Here is a 22,133-nt window from a genome sequence, read left to right as displayed (position 1 = left end):
AGATTTCTTTTGAGACAATTCAAATTATCTTTCTTATTCTTACATTCCTCATTAATATACTCAAACCAACCATAGCAATGTACTTACTTGTCTACCATTCACGCAGTGGTCAAATACTGCTAAATATGTAACATTTTTATGAGAGAACACTTTTTAAGAATAAATCGAGTAGACAGTAAAATCCATCTATAACATCATCTCATTCAAAATAATGCATATTTTCCCTCAACCAAGTTTTATCATTAAAAAGTGCACATTATACATTTTAAAACCTCAAATCTTGATTTGCAGAATCTTTACACCTATTCATATTTATCTTGCAACCATTCACCGCCCTCCCCCCCAAAAAAAAACCTTGGACATTTTAAAATCGTATATGTTAATGCTTACCAAAGCAGAATTTCATGGCATCACTATAAAGCTTTAAAATTACTGCCAATTCATGAGAAACAATGAAATCTGGCCATGTGTAGCAACATGGATGGACCTTGAGGGTGTTATGCTGAGCAAAATAAGTCAGGCAGAGAAGGACAAATATCATATGTTTGCACATATAGGAGGATTGGGAGGAACTTGACGGAGGAACAAGGGGGAGAAGAAGGGGGGAAATGGTGGGGGAAAGGGAGAGAGGCAAACCAAGAGAGACTCTTGAATGCTGACAAAAACTGAGGACTGATGGATGTGGGGGGGAGGGGGGATGGGCATGGAGGAGGACACTTGTGGGGATGAGCACTGAGTGTTATGTGGAAACTAATTTGACAATAAACTATTTGTAAAAAAAAAATAAAAAATAAAAAATAAAAAAATAAAATTACTGCCAATTCAACAAGCTTCTCACATATTTATGCAATATATAGTAATGCTATTTATTTATTTAAAGGGAAGCAAACATGCAAAAGAACATAATAGATTTAGAAGACATAGGTATTCTGGATATTTTTCTTCAATTAACAAAGAACTTTCAACTTTAATAAAACACATGATTTTTTTCAGTTTTTTCATTTACTCAATTAAAAAAGAACACATATATTTAGCATTATGTACAAATATTACATGGATTGTTTTTAAGGTTGACTAGAAATTTTAAATTGCTGTTCTTTCTTTTAATTGACTTAAAAAAAACTACCAATTCAACGTAACTTTTTCTAATTTCCAATTTAATTAAGAATCAAAAATCCAAAGGAGGAAAAAAATTCTATGTGATTTCAAAAGCATGATGGCTGCCAGAAACATAAAATAAGTTACTTTTACTTGTTGAGTGGTAGGACCATCTCTAAAAGTGCAATAACAGCACATCTCATGAAGAGTTCACTTTGAATATCATTAGAACTGATCAAGTTGGATGGATTAATATTGGGTACTTACATCACAGCCAATTCTATTTCAACAGCTAAGAAATGATTCAAATTTCCAATTCACAATAAAATAATAGTCTAACAATAGGCATTCTTGTCCTCTCCCTGCTAGGACTAAGTTAAAGTAGACAGCAGCAATAAAGAGAAATTAAGTTATGTTGCAGCCCACATGACAAAAAGGAAAACTAAAGTTGGGGATGGGAGGTAGGTACCTTATCCAGAAGAACTCAGGAAACTTGGAACCCAGGGACTTGAAGATGCCAAGTAAAACAGAGACAGAGACTGTTCAGCAGCTAACTAAAACTTTGTAATCCCAAGTAACTTCTTACCTCCTCCATACCTCATATCTCACCATTGTGGGAAATGTTCAACAGCGAGTCACAGAATTCCTGGCAAATAATCTTCACTAGAGAAACTGACAACCTCAAAGAAATATGCTTTCTGGGACTAAGAGTTCCCCAGGAAAAAGGCAAGCTCTTAACTCCATCATATTAGAGCTAAGCAAGTATGTTCCTTATGGTCACTTTTTATAGCCTAATGCCAGAGTGTCCTCAGAGAAGTTGAAAACTTTTTTTGGAAGTCTGTGTCTGTTACAGTATCATGTTCTACAGAGGCACCTAGAGCAGAAGTGCTGCATTTCACCAAGTTTGTGGCTTTGCCAACCAAGTGTGACAAAGAAAGGAGCAGAGAAACTGAAAATGTATAACAAGGGCATAAAGATAAAAACTGACCTTGGAGTTTAGGTAAACTACTCATTCCTCTTTATAGGGTCATTTTCATCACTATAAAATCATGTTGTTATTTCCCAAACCTCTTATTCCCACTTCCTCAATCCTCAATCAAGTCCCATTTGTTTACACACACAATGTCAACAAGTCCTCTTCCCAGCCTCTCCTAAACACACTCCAGCCAGAATCTCCCCACTGGACTTGTCTGTGTCAGTGACCTCCATGTCTCTAAATCCAACAGTCAACTCTGAGTATTCATCTTATTTGTCCTATAAGCAGCATTTGATAGAACTGGTCACTCCTTTTTCTTGGAAATACTTTCCTCATTTGGCCATACTCTCTAAGCTTCCTTCAGTGGATGCCCCAAGCTCAGTTCTTTCTCCTCTAATTCCAGATTCTTCCTTGGTGACTTCATCCAGTCTCATGACTGCTCAACATCTCCACTTGGGTCTCTAATAATATCACAAACTCAACATATCCAAAGCTGATCTCCTGACCCGCTCTCCCCTACCTAGTGTGTCCTTACCTCAGCTTTTCCGACTGTAAAGACAATTCTGTCTCCAGTTCTCAGTCCAAAACCTTAACTTCCTCCTTTGCTCCTAATTTATATCCCACATCCAATATATCAGCAAGTCCTGATAATTCTACTTTCAAAATATATCCAGAATCTGACCACTCCACCATGCCTACCTACTACAATGCTTAAGCCAACCATCCTAATTAGTTTCCCTTCCACCTCTGGCCCACTTATAATCTATTCTAAACACAACATCCTGACTGATCCTTTTAAACCCTTAGGGAAATGAAAATGGAGGGAAATGAAATCCTGTCAACACTTTGCTCAATGTCCTGCAATGCCACCCATTTCAGTGGCATTAAGGGGCCTAGGTGAATACCTCCAGCCCTTCCCTTCCCTGGCTTCATCTCCTACCTACAACTCTCCTCACTCATGCTGCTCTAGAAACACTGGCTGTGCCTCCTTGCTTTCCTCCAACTCTTCCGTTAGCGCCTTTGCCCAAGCTGTTTCTTCCACCTGAAATGTTCTTCTGCCAGATATCCTAATGACCAAACAACTCAACTTCCTTTACTTGAGTATCACCTTTTCAACAAAGTCTAAATTCCAACTATCCTATTTAATTTTGTAAACCAACTCCAGACCCCAGCATACCCACTGTCCCTTGCTTGAATCTAACCTGTCTTTATCTGGAGCACTTACCACCTTCTAATACTGGATGTTTCAAAAATAACTGAACACTTTGAAAACTGTACTACTCAAAAACTGATAATATATGAACATGCATCAAAACAACTTTTAAGGGAGTAATGAGTTCAGTTTTATAAGCTTATAAATGCTCAACAGATACCCCATTACACCATATGTATCAATCCTATAATCAAATTCCTCCCCAACCCTTACCAGCTTATCACCACTGATGACTACAAAGGCAACCACAATAGGTTTCTTCATTTTCTCGAGGTTCTGAGGAAAAAGTGATAGTAACCCATGGTTCTTGACGTCCCCATGTAATAAATTACATTTTCTAATATCTAATATCTCACTGGCCAATATTTCACTCATTTGAATCACCTTGTAAACTAGACAATTTAACTGTGTACTATTATCTCTATTTCCCTGCTAGAATTAAAGCTCCATGAGGACAAAAATCTGTTTTGCTTACTAAATGCCTCACAAGTATCTAGAAGAGAGCCAGCACACTGCAGGTGCTAAATAAGGATACTTAATGTTTTGTCTTCCTATCTAGAAACAAAGGTCTTGAAAAATAATGTTGACATCTCTACTGACAATGTCCCATCAATAGTTGGCTTCATGTGAAAATCTGTCGCTCTTATTTAGAAAAAAAGCCAAAAAACAAAAAAGCTGGCTTCACAACACAGTGATTTCTTCACAAAGAGCTGCTAGTGTCAAAAGCTCTGGGAAGTGAGATGAAAAAAGTTCTGTTTGAAACTACAAAAAAATGATTAACTTTATTAAACAAAAACCTGTTTACTCAAAAATGTTTAAAGAACGCCGTCAGAACCTGAACAATGAGCCTATGAATCTCCTGCTATATACAGAAGCGCAGTGGCTTAGTGCATGAAGAGTTCTCAACAGGGTGTCTGCGCTGAAAGGGGAAGTGCAGAGAACTTTCACAAACACAGTAGGCTGTGTGCTTGGAGAACTAAGACTGCCTACTGAAATGAGCCAACTTAGCAAATGCTTTGTTATTACATGAAACAAGTGAATGACTCTGCAAGACCTTAAAGAAAATATTTTGATTTCAAGTGACAAAATTATTGGGGAAGAAATCATGTGACAAAACAAAATCATAAAATTGCTCCTACTACTGCTTGGGTTTAAGAGTGAAAAAGGATATCTGCAAATCTCAAGTCTTGCTGACCTAGAAAAACAAAATTGAAAAGCAAAATTAAACAGGATTTTCTCCTTATTTTCAAACAAGTGTAAGACTGAATGGAGGGACCCTGCCTCTGAATCTTCTGCTCAGGTTGAAAACTTGACTTTGAGGAAGAAGAATGTTATGTGCTATGGTCTGATTACATACACGAGATGAGGTTTACTGGTCTGTCCCTAAAAAAGTTCTCGATGTCTATGAGTGAGTAGTGTCCTGAAAATCTTAGGAAAGTAATGAACATTTGGCTGCAGGCTTTCAACTTCTCATGTAAGATTTTTGTTTTTTTAATAAACATCAAGAGCCAGGAAGAAACAATTTTACGTTAGTTGAAAATGAAATCTGTGAATGGTTATTTCGAGTTCACACAGAAAACAAAAACAAGTTTCATGGGAGATAAACTTCATTCTTTTAGCTTTAAAAATGACAATTTTATTGTATAAAGCCTTTTCATTAAAAAAAATCAACACATATCATTCATAACTTCTGGACCTATATTTGAGCCTCATCAAGTGAGTTGGTGGGGAAAAAAAGTTTTTTCAAATTCTTATATAAATTATATCTTAGGCTCTATTTTCATTAATATTATTTTGACCTATGTTTTTTAGTAGCTTTGCTATTTGGCACTGTTAATGTTCACATTGTAAATAATGTTAATTAGAACCAACTTAAAGTGGTACTGGCAAAAAGACAGAAAAGCAGACCAACAGAATAGACCTTAAAGTCTAGAAATAAATGCATACATCTATGGCCAACTGATTTTTGGCAAGGGTACTAAGACCACTCAATGAAGAAAGAATATGAGCATCCATCAGAGATATGGCAGGTTCAGTTCCAGACGACCACTGTAATGAAGTGAGTATCATAATAAGGCAAGTTAAATAAATTGTTTGGTTTCCCAGCACACTATACTATAGTCTATTAAGTATGCAAAGCACAATGTCTAAAAAACACAATGTGTATACCTTAAGTAAAAAGTACTTCATTGCTAAAAAGTGCTAACCATCATCTAAGTTTTCAGCAGGTCAAAACCACTGATCGCAGATCACCATTACAAATGTAATAATGAAAAAGTCTGAAATAAGATGAGAATTACCAAAACATGACACAGAGATACAAACTGAGCAAATACATTGGAAAAATGGTGCCAACAGGCTTGTTAGATGTAGCATTGTCACAAACTTTCAATTTATAAAAAGCACTATCTGTGAAACGCAATAAAGTAAAGCATAAAAAAGGGAGGTATGTCTGTAGTCCCTTCAATGCTAGGACAGCTAGACATCCACATGCAAATGAAGTTGGTACTCAAGCCATATTATAAAAATAAACTCAAATGGATCAACGACCCAAATATAAGTCCTAAAACTTTCCATAGAAAACACGGAGGTAAATCTGCATGACACTGAATTTGGCAAGAGATTCTCCATTATAGCAACAAAAGCACAACAAAAGAAAAAAAAGATAGGTGGACTTCAAAATTAAAAGCTTTTGTACATCAAAGGACACAATCAAGAAAGTGAAAAACAAACACAGAATGGGAGAAAATATTTGCAAATTACTTATCTGATAAGAGTTTTTTAGGAAAATACATATATAACTTCTTCACTTCAACAACCACAAGAGAACTCAATGTAAAAATGAGCAAAGGACTTGAGGGACGCTTGGCTGTCTCAGTCAGTAGAGCATGCAACCTTAGGACTTAAATAGACATTTCTTCAAAGAAAATATTCAAATGGCCAACAAGCACATGAAAAGATGTTCAAAATCATTAGTCATTAAAGAAATGCAAATCAAAATCACAGTATTACTTCATACCACCTAGGATGTCTGTAATTTAAAAAATAGTAAATAGGTGTTGAAAATGTGGATAAACTAAAATCCTCATTAGTGTTGCTGGTGAAAATTTAAAACGGTGCAACCACTGTAGAAAAGTTTGGCAGTTACTCAAAAAGCTAAATATAAAATACCATATGACCCAGCAGTTCTACTCCTAAGTATACACCCAAGAGAACTGAAAACAGGAACTTGAACAGATAATTGTCATTAATGTTCACAGAAGCATTATTCACAATAGCCAAAGGTAGAAACAATCCAGGTGTCCACTAATAGATGAATGGACAACATGTGGTAGATACATACAATGAAATATTATACAGCTATAAAAAGGAATGAAGTATGGTATATGCTATGACACAAACCTTGAAAATATTATGTTAAGTGAAATAAGCTAGAAACAACGCAACATATATCATATGCTTTCACCTATGTGAAATAACTTAGAATAGGCAAATTCATAGACATATAAAGTAGATTAGAAGTTACGAGGGGTTGAGACGAGGGTATAAGGAATCACAGTCTAATGATAATTAAAGTGTCTGTTTGCAGTGACAAAAATTTTCAGAAATAGTGGTGATACAACTTTGTGAATGCAACTAATGCCACTGAATCAAACGCTTAACATTGGCTAAAATCACAAATTTTATATTAGATATGTTTTACTGCAATATAAAATTAGCTTACATTATTTACTTAAATTAGGTCTATCAAGCCTATCTTTTGAAAAAAAATTAATCCCGGGGCGCCTGGGTGGCTCAGTTGGTTAAGCGTCCAACTTTGGCTCAGGTCACAATCTCACGGTCCGTGGGTTCGAGCTCCACGTTGGGCTCTATGCTGACAGCTAGCTCAGAGCCTGGAGCCTGCTTCAGATTCTGTGTCTCCCTCTGTCTCTGACCCTCCCCTGCTCACACTGTCTCTCTCTCTATCTCAGAAATAAATAAAACGTTTAAAAAAAAAAAAGACTAAAAAAATTAATCCCATTTTAGCTTAGGTCAGTTATTTAACAGAAATTTATTATCTTCACCAGATGAAGTTTTAAAAATCATAAAAGGAAGAAAGATTAGTTTACAGAATGGTAAGCTAATTTTAACATCCTATTTGCTTTTCATGTAAGGCACATTAAAGTCTTTTTTGTATGCTTTAAATAAAGAAAAATAAACCTACTCGTGTATACATTATATGCCACAAGCCATAATATATTAATGTCTTATGTAGTAAATAAAAATTTGTAGTAAGAATCCTGTGCCTACTTGTATGAAGTAAAAAAATAAAGTGGAAAATTTAAGGAAAGGAAAACCTGTTTTTTCCTACCTGCATCACTAACTCACATTCAACTTCATACTGTTTGTGGGGCTGGAGACCCACACAAAAGGGCAGATTAATTAGCCACAATAAACAGATGCACAGAAAAATAAACTCTTTCAAAAGAGCATTAGCAATCATGACTGGGGTACTATTATATAGACCTAAAATTTCAAGTGCAGCCCTGCCAACTCTGAGCCTCACAGCACCCTAAAGACCTACTGTCCCGCCATATGCAATCCCATCTAGCAGAAGGGCTCTCCACCCAGCTAGTGCCGCCACCAGCTCAGCCAGCTGCAGCCCACTCAGTCCTGAGGCTGTCAGTGCCTTGCCCTGCCAGCCCTCAGAATTATTCACACTAATCACATCCTCCCATGAGGGCAGTCCTTTTGTTACTACAGAGCCTGCCTCCCGTGGCCACTGTGACAGGTTCACTCTACTGGCAAGTGCAACCCCCATGAGGCATCATGCAGTATCCTCCTCTCCCAGGCTGTGAGTACATGACAAGTAAACTATTGTTAATAGCATCTGGTCAAAGTCAGGAAGTAGTCACCTCATACCATTTAAAACCTAAGATCTCTCCGGGGCGCCTGGGTGGCTTAGTCGGTGAAGCGTCCGACTTTCACTTAGGTCATGATCTCGCGGTTCGTGGGTTCGAGCCCCGCGTCGGGCTCTGTGCTGACAGCCAGCTCGGAGCCTGGAGCCTGTTTCAGTCTGTGACTCCCTCTCTCTCTGATCCTCCCCTGCTCACACTGTCTCTCTCTCTCTCCTAGAAATAAAAATAAAAAAAAAAAAAAAAACCTAAGATCTCTCCTTCACCAATGAACTGATTAGAAGAACAATCATCATATCTAATTATTACAGCTGTAGATGTTCTCATTTTTATGGAGGAATTCCCTGAGACCTTAAAATTATTTCATGGACACTTTGGGGAATAAAAATAGAGAAAGGCCAGTAGACAGGGCTGGTGCAGGCCATAACCAGCCCTGGTCCAGTGTGGTTCTACAGCCAGTTAGGTATAGCAGGACATTCCTGATCACCATAGCCTCCTGACCACCACAGTTTCATGGTTTTTTGTATAAAGTAAAAATTCAGTTTATTCATCTGTTTATCACACAGTACATGAGGTAAAGTGTTTCACATTTCAAATTTCACTTCCAACTCCTTGGAATGATCACTTCCTTGGCTAAAAGGAGAGAATAGACATGAGAGGCAGGCAATGCTTAAACAACTGAAATAAAGATGAAAAGCGGACAGGAACGCCTACATGGCTCAGTCAGTTAAGCGTCCGGCTTAGGCTCAGGTCATGATCTCACGGTTTGTGGGTTCCAGCCCTGCATTGGACTCTGTGCTGTCAGAGCCCCCTTCAGATCTTCTGTCCCCCCTTCTCTCTGCCTCTCACCTGCTCACACTCTGTCTCAAAAACTAAATACTAAAAAAAAAAAAAAAAAAAAAAATTGAGGAAAGGTGCTAACAACACCCTGGCAGGGATGGGCACAAGGGACTGTTAGTCGCAAGCTATCTTTCAGAACTGTTAGCTGGAAACAAAGGATCACCATTCCTGGATGCTCATGCTACCATGGCCTCGGTCAGCCCCACCACACAGGTACAGCAGCATTTTTGGGTAGTTGCCTTTGGTGCCTTGCTGGATACAGTAATACAAGGACTCGCCATACTGTCTCTTGAATTCAGACCGAATTTTCAACATGTCCATTGCAAGAGACCATGACTCTAAACAGGACTTTACTGGGGCAGCTCCATGGCTTAGTCAGTACAGAATGCAACTCCTGATCTCAGGGTCATGAGTTCGAGCCCCACATTAGGTGCAGAGATTACTTTAAGATTTTTAAAGATTTAATCAGGGTTTTATCATGAGTCCTTCTGCCCTTTCTGGAGTCATACAGTCAGGAAAACATAAGGGCTTGTTCTGAATGCACTGGACCAGGTTCAGAAAAGCATTTTCCAGATCTTTGACCTCCTTCTTGATGCTCTCCAGTATGTCATACTTTCTGGAGGTGTCACACACTCCACTTGTTTTGATGCTGATCTACTTGGGCACATCAGTTCCTTTCCTCTTTACTCGAGCATCACAGAGATCCCAGGCATCTTGGTCAATCAGTTCATACTCAATGACAGAGCCATCCTCTGCTCTTCTACCCCTTGTGAGGGCAACCATCAGCTTGCAGAAGTCACCAGATGTGTCAGAAACAATGACCTCCAGATCAATCTTGTACATTTCCTAGTAGACCCTATTAATTTCCTGAAGCTCCTAGCTGGTCCTTGAGCAGATGATCTCAATGAGGGAGTCCTCATCAGTCCCCAGACCTTTCATGGAGGGTCTCAGCTCAGAAGAATCATACTGAACAGGTGTTTGCAATAGGCCCCAAAAATTGGTCTCCAGGTTGACTTCAGTGCTGATACAAGTTCCTTTTCGGTCCTTCATGGGTAGGGAAGGCAACATCCTGTCTCTGTTCATTGTTGAGGTTGGCCAAAATGTTGACACTGGTGACCTCATCCACACCTTTGGTTTCGATGGCTATTTCAGTGTTCAGAGCATCACACTGAGCATCAAAACTGGTATACACTTTCACCAACCAGTTTTCACCCTCTAAGCTGAACTTGCAGAGAATGTCATGAACAGGAAACACTTTGAAAGAAGCTAGACCAGATGCCAAGAGCTGCAAGCATCCCCAGTTGTGAAGCCAACAGTTCCCTGATTTTAAAACATCATTGTGGTTCTAGTAATGAAGATCTGGAAACAATTTCACAACTAGACAAAGGTCTCTTAATCATAAAAGACACAATATGTCCCTTGGTTTCTCAGTTTTGTGCAGAGGTTTAGGAGTTCTTCCTTAAAGTTCAACTCAGAATCCCTTTCTTTAAATCTCCAAACAATTCTGTAAACCACTTAAAACCTGTGCCAGATACTGATTTCTTGCCCCTCATCTTTAAATTCACCACTTTTGCCTGCTCTGTGAAAATGGATGTGTGCGCTTAAAAAACTCATTTCTTTGCCAGCTGGCAAGACATTAAGCTTTGTCAAGAGGGCACTGGAAAGACACTGCAGAGGAGAAGGATTTTGTTTCCTGGCTCCGGGATATTCACTTGGCTGCAGCAGGTCTCTGGGACCCATTCCTACAAGGATGGCTTCTACCGCAGCAGGCTCCTGCAGCACATGGAACCTCTCCAACAGGAGTCTAAGCTGCTCTGCAGCAAGGGTCTCTGGTGAGACCTTTCCCCATGAACAGCCTTCCCTGGCACCCTGCGTGGTGAACACTGAGCAAATTCCACTAGTGACACACCACAACTATTTGCCTTCCTTGCCTCTTTCAACAAGCCTTCAGTTTCGGGGAGAGGGGCCCACCCTATCTCAGCCCTCGGGGCAGTAACCAGCTATCCCAATATTCTTTAAGAGTTGTCTTTACTTCTTGCTGATAAATCCCTCAACTCTCCAATTCCTGTTACAGTCAATAATTTTTAATAGTTTATTTTTTGAGACAGACAAAGCACAAGTGGGGGAGGGGCAGAGAGACAGGGAGACACAGAATCTGACACAGGCTCCAGGCTCTGAGGTGTCAGCACAGAACCCAATGTGGGCAAACCCACAAACCGCGAAATCATGACCTTAGCCGAAGTCAGACCCTTAACCAACTAAACCACCCAGGTGCTCCTAGTAATAATTTTTTATATTAATCTTTCCCTGTTAAATTATTGTGTGGTTTCTATTTCCTGTTTGGACACAGACTGACATATCCCAATAAACTACCTAGTACTCTAACATAAACAAACTTTCTCTGCCTAAGGTATCTAAAGTAAATTTTGTTCTCTGCAACTCAAACTTCAATTTTCTTTTTTAATAAAGCATTTTGTAAGGAAAAATTGTACCATGTCTTCAGAGATTAGATAAATCTATGACATCATTTTTTTAATTAGCAAATGATACTAATTAACCACAGCCAGGGTTAAGAATGAATTTGGATAACTACATTCTGAAATCAGCCTATTAAATACTTTAATTATAAAATTAACTCCATCTTAAAGTACTACCATTCTTCTTATGCTTAACTACTATTTAGAAACAGTATACAATGAGATACCACTTCTCACCCACTACCGTGGCTATAATAAAAAAATATATATATACATATATATATACAGATAATAACAAGCATTACCAAAGATATGAAACACTGGAATCCTCATACACTGGTGATGGGAATGTAAAATGGTGCAGCTGCTTTGAAAACAGTCTAGCAGCTCCTCAAAAGGTTAAACAAAAAGAAACCATGGGACCCAACTATTCCATTTCTAAATATATACCCAAAGAAATGAAAATTTATATCCACACAAAAATTTGTACGCAAATGTTCCTAGCAGCATGATTCATAACCAAAAAGTGGAAATAACACAAATGTCCACCAACCAATGAATGGTTAAATAAAATGTGGTATAGCTATACAATGGAATATTATTCAATGATAAGAAGAAACAAAGGACTGATATATGCTACCTGAATGAATCTTGAAAATATATTAAATAAAAGGAAGCCAGTCATGAAAGACATCATTATATGATTCCATTTGTATGAAATATCCAGCATAGGCAAACCTATACAGAGAGTAGATTAATGCTCATCTAGGACTAGAAAAGAATGGGGTGGGCCTGGGGGAGGAGACACACTAAAAGGACGTGGGGTTTCTTTTGGGGGCAATAAAAATGCTCTAAAATTCACTGAGGTGATGGCTCTGTGAATCTACTAAGGGACACTGAATTGCATATTTTAAAGGGAAAATTGTATGGTATGTGAGTTATATCTCAATAAAGCTGCTAAAAAAAATAAAAAACCTAGTCACTGCAGAAACTTCCTAATTCAATCTATCCTTAAATTAGGGTTAAGGGCTTAAACACCCTCTGTAGTTCAGTGCCTGATAGCCATGATAGAATACAATATCCTTTTACATAAAAGCAAAACTGCTGACCCACCTGGGTTTTTAGGGGGGGCGGGAAACACAACCCTGCTATGCTATACATTTGAAAAAATTCCCAGTACACATTTCCTTAAATGGGGGAAAGTGTCTGTATAAGTTGACTTTTATATATATTTAAAGGTGGCTTGAACTTGAATTAAATGTGGGACTATGACCTTGGCAGAAAATCACATAAGCAAGATCAACTCACTCAACCCAGCCCACACATAAGAAAAAACAAGCAATTTTATATACTCTAGCTCAAGAAAAGTATTGGATTTTCTGACTTTTTTTTTTTTTTTTTAGATTCTCCTGATCTTTTGCTCTCAACTAGTTGCAGAGCCCATGGAACCAAAACTGAAGGCCTCAGCTGTCACTGGCTTACGCCTAGAATCAAGCCCATCAGGCAAGTCAGTAAGTGGCATAAACACACTTCATCCACGTAAGCCTGCCCTAGTTTTGATTCCACAAACAAGCCATAACAGAAATTCTGACACACACACCAAAGTTAAGGTTGTATATTCTAAATATATATGCTTTGCAGATATACATGGTTTTTAATGTATTTCAAATCACACTGCTAAAAAAATGCAAAGAAACATACATTATTCACATAAAATCATTTAAATACAGTCAGAAAATCTGATTCCCTTTTCACTTGCCTTGTCTAAACAACCTGGTTCTATTCCTATTCAACCAGAACAACTTCATTATTTTACTCTCATCTGTCCACAAATGGGCCTCCCTACAAGACACTATTAGGCTAAGTTGCCATTGTTTAAAAACTTTGGGGAAACACTGCACTAGTCAACAATGATTACCTGTGCTGTTAAATAGTAGACATTGTTCTTATTGGAGTGGATGTGGACAAGGCAAGACTGCAGTTAAAGAAGATCTCTGGGTAGCTGGTTCTACTCTGGGGAATTGGGAAACAAGTACATTGAAAAGGCATCATCTTTTGTCAGCTTTCTCTAATTGTTTCATGATCTGAAAAGAAGAAACCACTTTTCAAGAACACAGGAAGCTACTATTCCCCCACACCAGCTATGTCAGTGTAATTATAAATTCTGATTACTGAATAAGAAACATTCCAAAGATTATTACCATACCCTTGGCAGCATTCTTGAAGGAAAAGTAAGAAACTTTAAGGGAAGAAGGTAAACAATATCTGTTGTCTAAGGAAAGAGAAGTAACATTCCCAGCAAAAGGCATATAAAAATCATAGAAATAGGCATAGAAATACATATATTGGACACAGTCTACATATACATATCCATATATATTAACCTACTCTGAATTGCTATTATTAGAGTATATATTTTCATCTAGTTAGCTTATTCATATGGCATTCAATGATTAGACCTGACTCTTATACAACACAGGAGGTGGAACAATCACAGACCCCCATGCACTCAAAACTATGCATATAACTTTTGACTCCCCCCAAGTTTAGCTATCAATAGCCTACTACCAATAATGTAAACAGTCAATTAACACATATTTTGCATGTGTATGTATATGTTTTATACACAGTAGTCTTACAATAAAGTAAGCTAGAGGAAAAAATATTAATAAAATCATAAGGAAAAGAAAATACATTTATATACAATATTTATCAAACAAACAAACAAAACCTGCAGACAGGTGGATCCACACAGTTCAAACCTATGTTGTTTCAAGGTCAATGGTAGTTTATGAATGTTGCAGTCCAATCTGCAAATAGGCAAATTTTTCACCTATATTATTGTCCTTAATTTTAACAAAAAAATTGTGGATAAGAGGAAATCTGTAAGTTATACCTTTTACCTTTCTTCATCATGCATCCTCTTTAAAAACACAAGTTTGGATAGTTCACATGCTGCTCCACAAAGATGTTCCAGCACTTACACAAGGTCTAATTTGTTTTGCTATGTGATGTTTTAATTATATTATAAATAATAAGGTTTTATTGTTGGGGAGCAGAATCACACCACACTTCAATGCAACTAAATTATTTAATAGAATTCTTCCTTTGACTCAAATTCCAACTATGTTTAGATTTAAACAAATGTCAAAATTCTTAAGTGTATATAGGTGATATCTGAAATTAAAATTCTTACCTTAAAACACATATTTTTCTTGCCTCGAACCTATGAGAAGCCCATTAAATGGTTTCAGTTTTGTTTGTTGTTTAAAGTATCACAGTCAAAGTCAGCTCCAGTAAAAATCAAAATATGCAGGATATGAAGGAATAAAAAAAACATATAGAAATAAACAAAAACAAAAAAAACACTAAAGTAAATAAAAAATAAATTTAGGCAAACCAAAGACAGTTATAAAAATGAAACAAAAAAAATAATAAATTTTTAAATAGCAAAATGAAAAAAGGTACTCCTTTTCAGTAATTAGTTTATATCTAAATGGGTTAAAACCTCCAATCAAAAGGCAAAGATTGACAGAATGGATTTTAAAAAAAACATAAACAATATGCTCTCTACAAGAAACTCATTTAGATATAAAGGCGCAAATAGGTTGAAAGTAAAAAGACAGAAAAGGACATTCATGCAAATAGTAACCAAAAACAATGCAGGGTGGCTATACTAACATCAGGAAAAAAAGAGACTTTAAATAAAAACATATTACAAGAGACAAAGGACAGTCTATATTAATAAAAGGTTTAAGATGGCAAAAATATATAACAATTATAAACATTCACATAACTAATAACAGACCATCAAAACATAGTAAGCAAAAATTGAAAGAATTAAAGGGGAAAATAGACATTTCTACAACAATTGTTGAAGGCTTCAATATCCCACAGTCAGTCTTGGAAAGAACATCCAGACCTAAGATAAATAAGGAAGTAAAGGATCTGAATAACACTGTAAACCAACTAGAGATAACAGACACATATAAAACACTAACAACAGAATATATATTTCTCTCAAGTGCACATGGGGCATTCTCCAAGATAAATCATCTTTTAGGCCACAAATTAAGGGGGCATTCTCCAAGATAAATCATCTTTTAGGCCACAAATTAAGGTCTGAATAGACTTTAAAAGACAGATATTATACAAAGTAACTTCTCCAACCACAAGATGAAGTGCTGACAGCTCAAAGCCTGGAGCCTGCTTCAGATTCTGTCTCCCTCTCTCTCTACCCCTCCCCCCACCAATTGATGTGCTCTCTCGCTCTCTCTCTCTCTCTGTCTCTCTCTCTCTACAATAAATAAACATTAAAAAAAATAAAAAAAGAAACATCTCATATCAACAACCTAACAAATTAAGGAACTAAAAAAGGAGAACACAAAGCTAACAGAAGGAAGGAAATAATAAGGAATAGAGCAGAGATAAACAAAATAGAGAATAGAAAAGCAAAGAAAATCAACAAGAAAAAATAATTCTTTAAAAAGATCAACAAAATTGGCAAACTTTTAGTAAGCTTACAAAAACAACAAAGAAGGCTCAAATTATTAAAATCAGGAAAGCAAGTACTACTGATTCCACAGAAATACAAAGGATTTTAAGTGAATACTATTAACTGTGCACCAACAAACTGGATAACCTAGATGAAACTGACAGATTGCTAGAAACACAAAACTTACCAGAACGAAATCACAAAGAAACAGAAAATCTGAATAGATTCATAACTATTAAGGAGACTGGATGAGTAATCAAAAACTTCCTAACAAAGAAAAGCCCCATATTTGATGGTTTCTCTAGTGAACTGTACCAAACATTTAAAGAACCTTACTAATCCTTCTCAAATTCTTTCAAAACACTGAAGTGAAGGAGACACTCCCTAACTCTTTCCATGAGCCAGCACTGCCCTCATACCAAAGCAAAACAAAGACATTACAAGAAAACTAGAGATCAATATCCTCTATGAACAAATAGGGGATTTGTTCATACAAATCTGTTGTACAAATCCTCAGTGAAATAGCAACAAAGCAAATTCAGCAGCAAAAATGCAAATCAAAACCACAGTGAGCTAGGACCTCACACCCATTAGAATGGTTCCAACGGCCACCCCAACCCCACTCAAAAAAAAGACCAATCATCCAGAAAACAAGTGTTGACAAGGATGTGGAGAAACTGGAATCCTCATACACTGTTGGTGTGGATATAAAATGGTAAAGCTGCTATGGAAACAGTACAGTTGTTACTCAAAAATAGAATTACCATATGGCCCAGCAATTCCACTTCTAAATATGGACCCAAAAGAACTGAAAGCAGGGTCTCAAAGAAGTATTTGTACACCCATGTATCCAGCAGCATTATTCTCAATAGTCAAAAGGTAAAAGTAACCCAAAGGTCCACTGACAGATGAATAAACAAATATGGTATATACACACAATGGAATATTATTCAGCCCTAAAAGAAGGAAATCCTGATACATGCTAAACAGATGAATCCTGAAGACAATGCTACATGAAACAGCCCATCACAAAAGGGTAAATACTGTATGATTCTACTTATCAAAGTATGAACCAAAAATACAAATATAAATCAATGTTAAGAATTGGGAAAAATAAGTTTCAAAAGAAAACACAAATTCAAATTGATGAGATAGAATTAAGAAATGACAAAGATGTTCTCAACAGGCAAAGAAAATAAAAACAAAAACCTAAAACTCTAGAGTTGTAGGAAGCTTCAAAGATCACCTGGGAGTCAAATCTTCTTACTTTGCAATTAGGAGAGAAGCTCATCAAGGAGGTTTGCTGTCTTGTCTTACCCAACATCAATTCTACATATAGGCAACTAGAAATTGTGCCTACAATAAATGAAAAAGTCTGGAGAATTCTTGTCAAAAATACTATTCTTTTCAATTTATTAAACACTTATTATATGCAGACAGTGTTCACATTTTTATCACCACTATTCTATCCTAAGTTTTTCATGAACCTTACTTTTATTCCCCATGTTACCTATATTTCCTTATAACCTTCATAATCTTAAGTCATTTTCCTGGTAAGGTATGACATGAAGCAAAGAGAGCAAATGCTGAGTACCTCTCCTTAGGATGGTTCACTCTCAGCATGAATTAAGTGAGAAATGAACAGAGATTAAGAAGGGAAGCTAAGATGTTTCTTTTAGCTTAAGAGCTGGACATCAATTGAGCTTTCACTGTGACTTCACTATTTATCTAATATGTAAATCCCCCCAAATTAGATACATTGAACACATACTCCCCAATCTTCTGTTTTTAGATAGCATAATTTCAGATTACTAATACTACAATTCCCCCATATCAGCATCTGACTAAAACCCCTAAGAGCCTCAACTTTCTAGAAGTAAGTTGCTTTCACTGTGCTTAAAAAAAAAATTTAAAGATGGCCTTCACTGGGCCCTAAAATCTTAAAGACTGAAGCAAAAACAAACTAGTAATTGCCACTACCACTTCCCTTCCTAATCAAAGTTTGGTAGAAATCTGCTGATGTACCAGAAGTCCTCAAAAATGTGGTCCATGAGCACCTGGGGTCCTGACAACTTTTTAGGGGGTCTGCAAGGCCAAAACTATTTTCATAATAACATAAAGTATTACTAGCCGTTTTAACTGTATTAACATGTATAGTAAGGTACAAAAGCAATGATGTATAACAACCTGGCACCTCGGAACAACTTTTGGTACTGGCACCAAACTGCACTATTAGTCACTGTATTTTTCACCATCAAGTACCAGCAGCTATTTAAAAAAAAAAAAAAAAAGAAAAAAGAAAAAAAACCCTCAAAACAAAGTCCTTCAAATAGTAAAAATTAATTTTACTAAATCACAGCCCTTCAATACAGATCTTTTTAATATTTTGTATGACAAAATGCCAAGTATACACAAATCATTTCTGGCCACATACTGAATTAGAATAGTTGATGGGTGTCTCAAGGTAAAGCACTTGTGTGACTGAATGGAGAGCTTTCACTAGCCTCTTTTTTTCATGAAATACCATTTTTACTTGAAAGAATGACCACAGTTATTCAGACTTGGGTCTTCTGGCAGAAGTTCTCTCATAGATGAACAAAATCTGCCTGTCACTTCTAGGAAACAACTGGCAGTCATATTTCTTGCCAACGATAAAATTTGAGCTTTCAAGCAAAAATCAGATTTCTGGAAAACTCACATCCGCCATCATGTCATGACCTGGACAGCTTCCCAATAATTTGTTTCTTATGGGATAAATGGTGATATTAACAAATGTGATTTTCTAATAAGGAAATGTGCCAACATTTGGAAGATCTGCATAACTGACTGAACCACTACTTACAAATGACCATGGCATGTAAGATCCATTCAAAGTTTAGGCCAGTGGATTTTAATATAACATTATGAAAAAAATCCATTGATATGATATCAGATTCCATATTACTAATAACTAGAAAACCAACACATGTTGAGTTTTGATGTACCACCAAACAAGAAAATCCACTATTATCTGGAAAGGCTATTAAAATACCCTTCCTTTTCCAGCCATTAACTATGTATGTAAGGCTGGATTTCTCCTATATACGTCAAACCAAAAAAACATATTGCAACAGACTGAATGCAGAAGTAGATGACAATTCAGCTGTTTCTATTAAACTAGACATTAGAGATTTACAAAAATATAAAATAAGGGGTACCTGAGTAGCTCAGTTGGTTAGGTGTCCAACTCTTGATTTCAGCTCAGGTCATGTTCTCATGGTTGTGAGATCAAGCCCAATGCTGGGCTCCATGCTGAACGTGGAGCCTGCTTGGAATTGTCTCTCTTTACCTGTCTGCCCCTCCCCTTCCCTCAAAATAAATGAACATTTTTTAATATAAATAATACCACTCTTCTCATTGCCTTATTTGTTTTAAAAGATAGTAATTTTTCATTAAAAATGTTATATTAAGACATTATTATCACATTTAAGTAATAAAAGTTGTACATTTCAATTTATAATATTATAATTATAGACATAATCCACAAAAGTTCTTTGGGGTAGGCAATAATGTTTAAGAATGTAAAAGGGTCCTGAACTCAAAAGTTTGAAAACAACTGATTTAAACAACTGAGTATTAACATCAGATCCCTGCAAACCAAGAACAATAAGTACATAAAATCATTAATTTAAAAAAAAACTTTCCTAGAAAACTTCCATGAAAGCTGAAAAGGTACAATGTCAAATCAAAACTAACCTCACTCTGTAACACCAGTAAAGAAAAAAAAAAGAATGTGCAATATCTTGATCAGATAAAGACATATATACCTAGTAACAGTTTGATACATAGTATTTTTGATAGCAGCACATGACAGTCCAAGAAACACAACTCAGAAACAGGTGATTAAAATAGCAGTCACCACCACAAGGGAGACAATCCAAGGTTCTGTCAGAAGGGACGGACATGGATACTTCAGCACCTCTACGAGCAGCTTCTCAGCACACCCAGCTTTCAGGGTCTAGCTGTTCTATTTAAAACTAAATTACATACTTCCAAGGCAGGACAGTGAGACTAAGCTGTCATTTAGCCCCAAAGGAGTGAATGGGTCACAGTGGAATTATTCTACAGTAATCAAGCTCCATCAGCCTAAAGTCCTTCTTCAGCTTACTAGACCCCTTGGAAGAGTGAGAAAAAGCAGTAGCAGTAATATTTACGGAGCAATTACCATGTGCCAGGCACTGTGAGCTAAGCACTTTATGTGTATTAACTCTTTTATTATTCAAGATGTTAAGGATATAACCATTATTACCCCCATTTTTGGAATATAGAAAACTGAAGCACAAAGATGATAAATAACTTGTCTGAAGCAAAGCCAGGATTCAAACCCAGCCAAGCTGGCTCTGAAGCCAGTTCCTCAGCCACTGCATTATAGTACACAGACACCAGAACCAACAGTAATATATAAAATTTAAAATTCGGTGCCTACTCTTAGCAACTTCTGTTATTGGCACCAAGACCCACTGCCTAAGGGAGGTTCCCAATTTGAAGAACCCTCTGACAATATCATCCATTACTACTGATACGCTGTTCAACTTCCAGGTACTGTGCGACTTCAAGCAAGAATACATTCTGGAAGGTGAATACTGTGGAGATTTACTGCAAATTCCAAAATGTAGAATCTAATACAAATTAGGTAATTTCACATTTGGATCTCTTTTCCCTCTGCTGGCAGAGATAAGAACCATTATTATACAAAGAGCCTTGCTAGACTACTCCAAAGAGAATAATAATGCCTCAATTCAAGTCAATAGGAAAAGATTTATAAAAATTGGTTCTACAAAAGCTTAGATTACATTAAAACACTTAAATGTTTCGGCAGTGTTGGCTAATAACAAAAGGAACTCAAAGTCTACGCCCTTCATTACAAACTTCAGAGTGAGACTGCAATTCTAAGTGTAGAAGCAATTAATTCAAGGCAGATTTTTGAGGTCATTAAAAACAAACTTATAACTTCATTGCGGAATTTAACTCAAGCGAGGTAGAATGGGAAATTAAATAAGTCATACTACAATAAGAAAATAAGGAGTAGATAAGATATCCCTATCTCACAGCAATTATAGGACTAATCACAGCAATTATAGGAAATGCTTACATATCTTCCAGGGTTTTATCTGGTTTTGATTAGTATTTTGGCACATATTTTAAAATACTACCATTTAAAGTGCCTTGAATAAACTATTGTTTTAGCCTACTGAACTGAAAACATTTCACTGTCTAATTACAAAAGTAGCTTTCTAGTTTTCTCAAGAAAAAAGACAGAGTTCAGGTTACTAAAGTGATAGCTCTTTTTACATAAAGATTACAATACCGACATAAAAGTAAAAATGAGTGATCAAGAAGACTGATCAAGTCCTTTCTAACTATAAATTGTCACGCATTATAATTCAACACTGCTACAATTTTCAACACCTTAAGAAAAAGAAAACACTCACAAGGAATTAAAACTGCCAAAAAAAAAAAAAAAAAAGCCCCTAAGTGTTACAACATATTAGCTCATCAGCAGTGCTGGACCTTCAAGCACTTGATTGAACAATCTGTATCAAAACAAGAAATGGCCTTTAAATTATCAACATTCATATCGATTATGCCAAGCTGTATAAAAACTCCATTCTATAACGGGTAAATGCCCAGGAAACCAACAGATTCAAAACTGCACTGGTACTAACGATGGGGTTTGCAGGAGTCCTCAAACACTTGCAATTAAGAAGCCGCGACTCAGGAAGGCAGGCTGTAAGGAAACTCTGCACTGTCATCTAGGGCGATCTGATTCAGATTCAAATCAAACCCAAAAGGCGACAAGTTGTAAACAGAAAACACACTTCAGGCCAAACCACCCTCTGACAGGAAGCAAACCTAGCCACCGCCAATGTCACACCACACCACGCCCACACAGCGAAGCAAGGTGTGTGCCGGGCTGGGTGGGGAGGCAGGGCGGGTGCCCGCCCCGGCCCGCCGCCCCCCTGCTCTGCTCCGCGCTGCACCCCAGCTCCAGAAAAAGGGCAGGTCTCGGGCACAGGATGCTTGAAACCGCCTTGGGCACCCTCCCCCGGGGAATGAGGCGGGGGGTCACCGACTGTCGCGGGGGTGGGGGGGCGCTTTC

The 22,133-nt window shown here is 37.1% G+C and overlaps 1 protein-coding gene and 1 pseudogene across 2 annotated transcripts in view; both read right to left on the bottom strand.

The window, feature by feature from the left end:
• The window catches only part of AGTPBP1 (ATP/GTP binding protein 1), a 157,325-nt gene that overhangs the window by 134,745 nt on the left and 447 nt on the right, over window positions 1-22,133 (bottom strand). The window lies entirely within an intron of this gene.
• Window positions 9,182-21,786, bottom strand: LOC120222115 (annotated as a pseudogene).

The sequence above is a fragment of the Hyaena hyaena genome, unplaced genomic scaffold (assembly GCF_003009895.1).
Source record: "Hyaena hyaena isolate Hyena2069 unplaced genomic scaffold, ASM300989v1 scaffold_841, whole genome shotgun sequence".
Taxonomy (NCBI): Eukaryota; Metazoa; Chordata; class Mammalia; order Carnivora; family Hyaenidae; genus Hyaena; species Hyaena hyaena.
Note: the sequence above shows the minus strand (reverse complement) of the source record. Positions and strands in the feature narration are given on the sequence as shown.